Genomic DNA, 9136 nt, shown 5'->3' with positions numbered 1-9136 from the left:
AATGATTTAATTTAATTTTCATTGTTTAACCAGGTAAGGCAATTCGTCAACTCGTATCACAGAACGGATTGTGTTTGACTTCACAAGTTTCACTCTATAAATAATATCCTGAACTTTGGAGCATCGCGCATTGGGTGACTTTAGTCCAAAAGAAAAGGGAAAGAATATGCTGTTATGTGAAGCTTGTCAAATAAAGTGGTTAAGTAAGGCAGAACAGTCAATGTGGTGTTGCACTGTCACAACTGGACGAATGTTGTGACAAGACGACGAGAGCTTTGATTTCACTGCAGCAACATACCTGCCTTGCAAACCAGCACTTTTCGCCCTCTATGTGTTAGGTAACCGTAACTAAGCTGCTGCCCCAGCCAAAGACTTTATGAGTCACACCAACTAGAACAAAGACCCTATTACAGCACCCTCCATCAGTCCCCCCTCTTCTTCAAGGCCTTTGTCCTGCCCTCCTTTAATGCAATGATGAGTGTACTTCCTTTACTTTTCTCCCCTTGCCTGCATCCATCCTCTCATTCATGTGCTCCAGGAGGCTTTAGCGGCAACCCCATCGCGCCATACATACCTCTGCCCTGACAACAGGACCAGACAAAGACAGCAAGGCGGTATAACTGGGGAGACTTGAGTTTTACAGTCTTTATGGACTAACTGACAGGACATGACTTATTGATGTCACTGCAAAGGGGTTCTATAGCGTTTGCGTGTGTTTGTCCACAACAGACCCTGTGAGTCCCTGTGATCTAATATTCAACTCTGACCCCAATCCTGAAGGCTCCTGATTTTGGATCAATCTTGAAGGAGGCCACAGAAAGGGAGGCTAGCTGTTGTCTGTGGCCCAAGACTGAACAGCAGGCGTTTACCCCACAGCACTGATAGATGAAGAACGAATACCCATGGGGGAACACTCCTCCTTCAGACTGTGGCACTACAAGACTGTGCTTCATGTGCAGACAATGACATGTTTGTGGCATACCAGCCACAATATAAACATATCTGACGGAAAGATTTTATCTGTCATTCTCCAACCGTGGTCCTGTTTAGAAACCCTGCATGACACAAAGGCATAAATCAACTAATCATGCTTTTGGTGCATTTTATTGAAAATTTATGTATATTCAACACAATAAGAAACATGTATTTGACTTTTAAAAATAACTTAATCAGAATCATCTTTATTTTGCCAAGTATGCCCAAAAAACACACAAGGAATTTGTCTCCGGTAGTTGGAGCCGCTCTAGTACGACAACAGACGGTCAATTGACAGAGAACACTTTTGAGACATAAAGACATTGAGAAAAACAGTCACTGAGCAACAGAGGGTTGCTAGTTATCTGGTAATGCCGGTACAATTATTATTAACTTTTTTGACAATTTTGTAAAAAGATGCAGAGTCCTCTAGCACTTAGAGCAGTTTGAATGACTAATATAGCAATAGTCCAGTCCAATGACCATTGTGCAAATGGCGCCGAGACTTCAAGGAGTGTATGCAGATTAAAGTGACTAGTAGCGCGATAATCTGGGACAATGTTGATTGTGCAAATGTTGCAGATACTCCTCAGTCAGTGTGCAAGTGGTGCAGATGCTACTCTGGCATGAGTGGCCAGTATTACAACAGATATGCAAATAGTGCAGCATGGCGAGACTACTACAGTGAATGCACGAGTAATGTATAATTGGCCCAACAGAAATGTGACAAAAAACTCAAGACATAAAAATTGGCAGCATGTTGTAATGGAATTGTAGGTTAGCTGTTTAAGAAGTTGATGGCAAGACGGAAGAAGCTGTTGGAATGTCTGCTAGTTCTAGTTTGCATTGATCGGTAGCGCCTACTTGAGGGAAGAGCTGGAAGAGCTGGTGACCAGGATGTGGAGGGTCTAAGAGGATTTTGCACGCTCTTGTCTTAGTTCTGGCAGCGTGCAAGTCCTCAAGCGTGGGTAGGGGGATACCGACAATCTTTTCAGCAGTTTTGATTGTCCGTTGCAGTTGGAGTTTGTCCTTTTTTGTAGCAGCACCAAACCAGACTGTGATGGAAGAACACAGGACTGATTCAATGACCGCTGTGTAGAACTGCCTCAGCAGCTCCTTTGGCAGAAACTGCAGAAACTGATTTTGGCAGTGGAATAAACCATGTTCTCCTTGTATTTGTTTATTTCTGAAACTTCAATACCGCTTGTCCTCATTAGGGTCTGGGATGAGCTGAAGCAATTGCCAGTTAAATTTTGGACGACGAGCAGAGTACACCCTGGATCAGACATATGCTCACATAGACCCCAAGTAGTGCTTAAGTACCTGCCTTTTTGCCCTGGATGAAAAAGTGTCCTTTTTGCTGCAGCACATCTTTTTTTCTTCATTCAAGTAATAAAATATAATAATTTATCATCTCTGACATGGATTCCACCCAAGGTGTTTTGATATTTGAGGGGAATTTGTTTAAATGAGCCGCAGCCACAGTTAGAAGATCAAGTTTTACAGGTTATAGGTTAACCCATCCATCCATCCATTTTCTGAACCGCTTCTCCTCACTAGGGTCACGGGCGTGCTGGAGCCTATCCCAGTTATCATCGGGCAGGAGGCGGGGTACACCCTGAACTGGTTGCCAGCCAATCGCAGGGCACATACAAACAAACAACCATTTGCACTCACAGTCACACCTACGGGCAATTTAGAGTCTCCAATTAATGCATGTTTTTGGGATGTGGGAGGAAACCAGAGTGCCCGGAGAAAACCCACGCAGGCACGGGGAGAACATGCAAACTCCACACAGGCGGGGATTGAACCCCGGTCCTCAGAACTGTGAGGCTGACGCTCTAATCAGTCATCACCGTGCCGCCTATAGGTTAACCAATGGTGGGAAAAAAAGTTTTAAAAGGATTTATCTTTGTCAAAAACCTGCCATTTGAACTGGGGTGTGTAGACCTTTTATATCCATTATAGCTTCCCTTCACCTTCGTTGTTAATAGTTGTTTTATTGACTGGTGATTGTTTAACAGAAAAAAAATGCTTTATTTATATATAAACTACTGTTTGTTCTTAATAATATGAATAAATTTGGCTATGGGTGCCCTTTTTTGGCTTGAGCAATGCACCTGCCCCCAAAAATGTCTGTGCACGTGCCTGCCTTGGACTGGTTGTTTACCACATATAGACAAACAACCATACACGGTCATGTTCACATTCACATTAATGGACATTTTAGAAATTTTGAGTCTTCAGTTAACCTAACAAGCATGTTTTTGGAAAGTGGGAGAAAGCCAGAGGACCCGGCAGAAAACCCGCACAAGCACAGGGAGATCATGCAAACTACAGACAGGAAGGCCGGAACAGAGATTTGTACAAACACCTCAGAACTGTGAAGCATGCAGTACTAACCACTAGGGCTACCATGCTTCCTTTCTCGAACTTCTTCAACAGATTTTCGGGGTTCATGATTCTATACCAGGGGTGTCAAACTCATTTTAGTCACAGGCCACATTGTGGTTATGGTTACCCTCAGAGGGCTGTTATGACTGTGAAACCATATACAGGTAAATGTTTAATTGCCATATATTATTACATACACCCAATAAATTGATGGATAACTAGTTTTGAAAGTAAAGGATAATAATATGTATAACTATTGTTCAAGTTATTGTAAAAAGAGATTTGTTTATAACAAAAATGCCTTTGCAATATCTCCACGTATATTCCATATGACAATTTGAAATTTTAGTATGGATTTTAGCAAGAATCATGGAAGTTTATACACTTGATTTGCTTTCGCGGGCCACATAAAATGATATGACGGGCTTGATTTGGCCCCCGGGCCTTGAATTTGACATCAGTGTTCTATACAAATCTAAATTAAATAATGAAAGAATACATTATTTTTAAATGGAAATGGAAATAATTTCTTTCTAGCTTTATGTATTATTAAAATTGACTGGGCAGCAGGCGGCACGGTGGCCGACTGGTTAGAGCGTCAGCCTCACAGTTCTGAGGACCCGGGTTCACTCCCTGGCCCCGCCTGTGTGGAGTTTGCATGTTCTCCCCGTGCCTGCATGGGTTTTCTCCAGGCACTCCGGTTTCCTCCCACATCCCAAAAACATGCATTAATTGGAGACTCTATATTGCCCGTAGGCATGACTGTGAGTGTGAATGGTTGTTTGTTTCTATGTGCCCTGCGATTGGCTGGCAACCAGTTCAGGGTGTACCCCGCCTCCTTCCCGATGATAGCTGGGATAGGCTCCAGCACGCCTGCGACCCTAGTGAGGAGAAGCGGCTCAGAAAATGGATGGATGGACTGGGCAGCATGCTGGAGCATATGATTAGCATGTCTGCCCAACTGTCAAGCTCAGCTCAGGCCTTTCTTTGTGGAGTTGATGCATGCTTGTCTAGGTTTTCTCCGGCAGGATAAGCCTCTAAATTGCCCATCATTGATGTGAATGTGAGTGTGGTCGGCGATATATTTTTACAATCTCCCCATCCATCAGCTGATGTGCACCCTGCTGAGTCACTGCAACCAAATAAAGGCAGTTAGTGTTTCTTACTCTGCTGGAAAACGAGTTGTTCTTTGCTTTTGAACCACAATTGATTAGTTGCAGGCCGTTTTACCGCACACACACACACACACACACACACACACACACACACACACACACACACACACGACAGATTGTGATTCACCTCTTTGTACTTGACTCAAAAATTATTATTTTTACCTCTACTGACCTCCGTTGGACATATTTGTTATAGCAACAACAGAAGGCTAAATATTGATAGCTAGATAGATAGATAGCTAGATAGATAGATAGATAGATAGATAGATAGATAGAAAATAGCTTTTTTTATGTTTTATATGGCTATTGTTCATTCTCCAGGCCCTTAAGTTCTTCTTATAGCAAAAATGGTGGTTTGTGGTGCTTGTCTACAGATATTTCCTGCCTACATGTGTCATAACTTCAGAGAAACACATTAGTGCATTTAAGAATGATTGCAGTGGCTGATATGTGGCCTAAAGTTCTTCATTTGCTGCAGAGGACTGGACTGGAAACGTATTGGTTTGACCCATGTTTGACTCATACAAGCAGAAAATATATCCCTATAACATGTATGTGAACCATCTGTTCATTATCGTCGATTAAATGAGTGGATGGAAGACATTAGACAAATGAACCCAGAGCCATTTTCATCAATGAGGAAAAACAACTTACTGACTGTGCCCGTACAGTTTCCACTACCCAGTAATGCTTCTGTTGTTTCCTAGAAAAGTATAACAGAGAGAAATTTAAATGTGGGAGTTTCTATTCCTTAAGCTTCGTTTACACGATGTTGCCGGCCACGACAGCTCCGTTGCAAGCCACCTTTGACAAAACAGGATGGTTCGAGATGCTCGAACGTGACAAACATTTGCCATAGCAGTCATGGTGCAGATGAGAAACCTACTGAAACACAGTGAATGCACCAATACCTGACAGTACCTTGCCACCCCGGAGATCCGCCAGTGTTTGGATGCCTCCTGGTCAGTTCCCAGGTGAGGTGTTCTATGCACGTCCCACCAGGAGGAGGACCTTGGGATGACCCAGGACATCCTGGAGAGAGGGCTGGGCTGAATACTCCTAAAAAATCTGGACGACCTGGTTAGGGAGATGGAAGGGAAGGCTGGGCTTCTCTGCATATTTTGCGGCCCCTGTGACTCAACCCTGTAAGAAACCTTAAGAAAATGGAGGCGATAGCATAAATTTGTTGAGAACAATGGCAATATTTGTACATACAGTATTTTCCCGGGGTGTCTGCCACAGTAAACAACTGAGAGACTGCAGGATGAGAGTATGTTTACAAGACAGAGCAGATCAAAATCTCCCGCTGTGCAAATGGAAGGGTATCAGAGTTCATAAGCATGTCATATGAAAGCTGTAGAAACATTTCATTTCAAAAACCAAATCCACATTTTGGCTCATGATAGCAAGGGTGTGCAAACATTTTTTTTTTCTTCTGATGCAGTCTCATTTTCTGATCTTCGAATATTTTCTGCTAGTCTTATTTTGACATATCTTAGCATGCTACACAAATACTGTAAGAGTGCTATGACTTACAGTTTTAAATGTATTGTAGTTTAAACCATTGAAATTACACCAAAGTGTCTCAAAAGATAACATCCATCCATCCATTTTCTATACCGCTTCTCCTCACAAGGGGCGCGGGTGTGCTGGAGCCTATCCCAGCTATCTTCGGGCGAGAGGCAGGGTACACCCTGAACTGGTCGGCAGCCAATCGCAGGGCACATATAAACGAACAACCATTCACACTCACATTCACATCTACAGGCAATTTAGAGTCGTCAGTCAACCTACCAAGCATGTTTTTGGGATGTGGGAGGAAACCGGAGTACCAGTGCTTTACATGATTAAAAGCATTTAAAAACAAAGAAAAAAAACAGCTTATAAACATTTAAAACAAAGAGAAAAAAATATAATAAAATACAATTAAAACAACGTACAGTGCAATAAATATCATTTAAAAGTGGAAATGCTCTAAAAAGCATCGGAAAAAAGAAGAGTTTTAACCTGGACTTAATAACATGCACACTTGGGGCTGACGTCACTTTTGTTGGCAACTTATTCCAGCTGCTTCACCATGTTTGCTTTGGACTCTGTGCTCCACTATTTGACCTGAGTCTGTCGATCTCAGAGCCCTACTGGGTTTATATAGCATTAGCATTTCATTCATGTATTCAGGACCTAAACCGTTTAGTGATTTATAGACCAGTAGCAGAACTTTAAAATCTATTCTAAAGCTGACTGGAAGCCAGTGTAAAGACTTTAGAATTGAAGCAATATGCTCTGACCTCTTTGTTCTAGTCAGAACCCAAGCTCCAGCATTCTGAATGAGCTGAGCTGTTTAATGCTCTTTTTAGGGAGTCCAGTCAGAAGACCATTACAATAGTCAAGTCTGCTTGAGATAAAAGCATGGATGAGCTTCTCCTGGTCTGCTTGACACATGCAAGCCTTCACTCTGGATATGTTCTTCAGACGATAGAACGCAGCTTTAGTAATTGATTTGATATGACTGTTGAAAGTCAGGTCAGAATCTAGCAGAACACCAGCGTTTCGGACTTGGTCTTTGGTTTTTAAAGAGAGTGACTCCAGGTTTTACTAACAGCAATCCTCTTTTCTTTATTGCCAAAATAAATTATCTCAGTTTTATTGTGGTTTAATTGAGGAACATTTTGGCTCATCCAGTTATTTATCTGTTTTAGATAGTGACACAACAGCTCAATTGAACTGTAGCCTTCTGGAGACACTGCTAGATATAACTGTGTGTCATATACATAGCTATGATAGTAAAAATGAAAGTTCTGAAGAATTTTATCCAAGGGTAGCATATACAGGCTGAACAGGATATATATATTTTTCAATATTTTCAGCCATATTGAAGTGTGTCACTCATACAACACAAACGTGTTAATACAAGAATTCAATTATTAATTAATTAATTACTGACTTTAATTGTCATTTTGGCGGCATGGTGGGCGACTGGTTAGAGTGTCTGCCTCACAGTTCTGAGGACCGGGGTTCAATCCCCGGCCCCGCCTGTGTGGAGTTTGCATGTTCTCCCCGTGGGTTTTCTCCGGGCACTCCGGTTTCCTCCCACATCCCAAAAACATGCATGGTAGGTTAATTGACAACTCTAAATTGCCCGTAGGTGTGAATGTGAGTGCGAATGGTTGTTTGTTTGTATGTGCCCTGCGATTGGCTGGCAACCAGTTCAGGGTGTACCCCGCCTCCTGCCCGATGATAGCTGGGATAGGCTCCAGCACGCCCGCGACCCTAGTGAGGAGAAGCGGCTCAGAAAATGGATGGATGGATGGATAATTGTCATTTGCCTTTTCAACCTATAGTCAATTGAATACTCTCTGCACGTAAGACTGAAAACTAACATTAAATGCCCGTGACATTCGATCCCTCAGGCAGCACTGCATTAATTACTGTATTGGCGCCTGGGCTTAGAAACACTTCAGAAAACCATTGTCAGTTAACACAGTTAACTCTACCTTGCAAAGCGAAAACCATATAAAGTATCAACAACATCCAGAAACACTGCTTGCTTCTCTGGTCCCGAGCTCATCTGAGATGGACTGACGCAAAGTGGAAAAGTGTGGTGTGGTATGATGAGTCCACATTTCCACTTGTTTTCTGAATTCATCGACGTCATGTCGTCAGGGCCAGAGAAAATTAACCAGCTGGATTGTTATCAGCGCAAAGGTAAAAAGCCAGCATCTGTGATGGTATGGGGGTGTGTTAGTGCATGGGTACCTTCATGGCGAACACATTGGAACCATTAATGCTGAAAGGTACAAACTGGTTTTGGTGCAACATATGCTGCCATTCAAGTAACGTCTTTTTAGGGATGTCCCATCTTATTTCAGCAAGACACTGCCAAGCCAAATTCTGCAAGTCCTAGAACAGCGTGGCTTCTTAATAAAACATTGCCAGCACATCAGACCTGTCTCCCAATGAAAATATGTGGCGCAATGGAGACCCCAGACTGGTGAGCAACTGAAGTTGGACATCAACCAAGAATGGGAAAGAATTCCACCTACAAAGCTTCAACAATTAGTGTCCTCAGTTCCCAAACACTTAGAGTGTCGTGAGAAGGAAAGGTGATGTAACACACTGGTAAACATGCTTTTTTTGGAATGTGTTACAAGCTTCAAATTCAAAATGAGTAAATAAAAAAATTAAAAAAAGTTTGACCATTAAATATTTTACATGATAATGTCATGGTCTTTTGTACTTGGAAAGAATAATGTGTTCATTATGCAGGTGTGAATAGGTGTGAGGGTGTGGGGGAGGGGCTGATGTTGGGCCTACAGAGCACTATTCGAGTTGATTAGTCTAACAGCTTCTGAAAAAATGATGTTCTTCAGCCTGGTGGTCCTACATCGGATTCTCTGTAGCCTTCTGCCTGAGGGGAGCAGATGGAAGACAGGGTATGAGGGATGGGTTGAGTCTTTGATGATGCAGAGAGCCTGCGATTGGCTGGCAACCAGTTCAAGGTGTACCCCGCCTCCCGCCCAGAGTCAGCTGAGATAGGCGCCAGCACACCCGCGACACTACTGAGGGTAAGCAGAATGAAAAATGGATGATGC

The sequence above is a fragment of the Phyllopteryx taeniolatus genome, chromosome 10, assembly GCF_024500385.1.
Source record: "Phyllopteryx taeniolatus isolate TA_2022b chromosome 10, UOR_Ptae_1.2, whole genome shotgun sequence".
NCBI lineage: Eukaryota > Metazoa > Chordata > Actinopteri > Syngnathiformes > Syngnathidae > Phyllopteryx > Phyllopteryx taeniolatus.
This window is presented reverse-complemented; position numbering follows the sequence as displayed.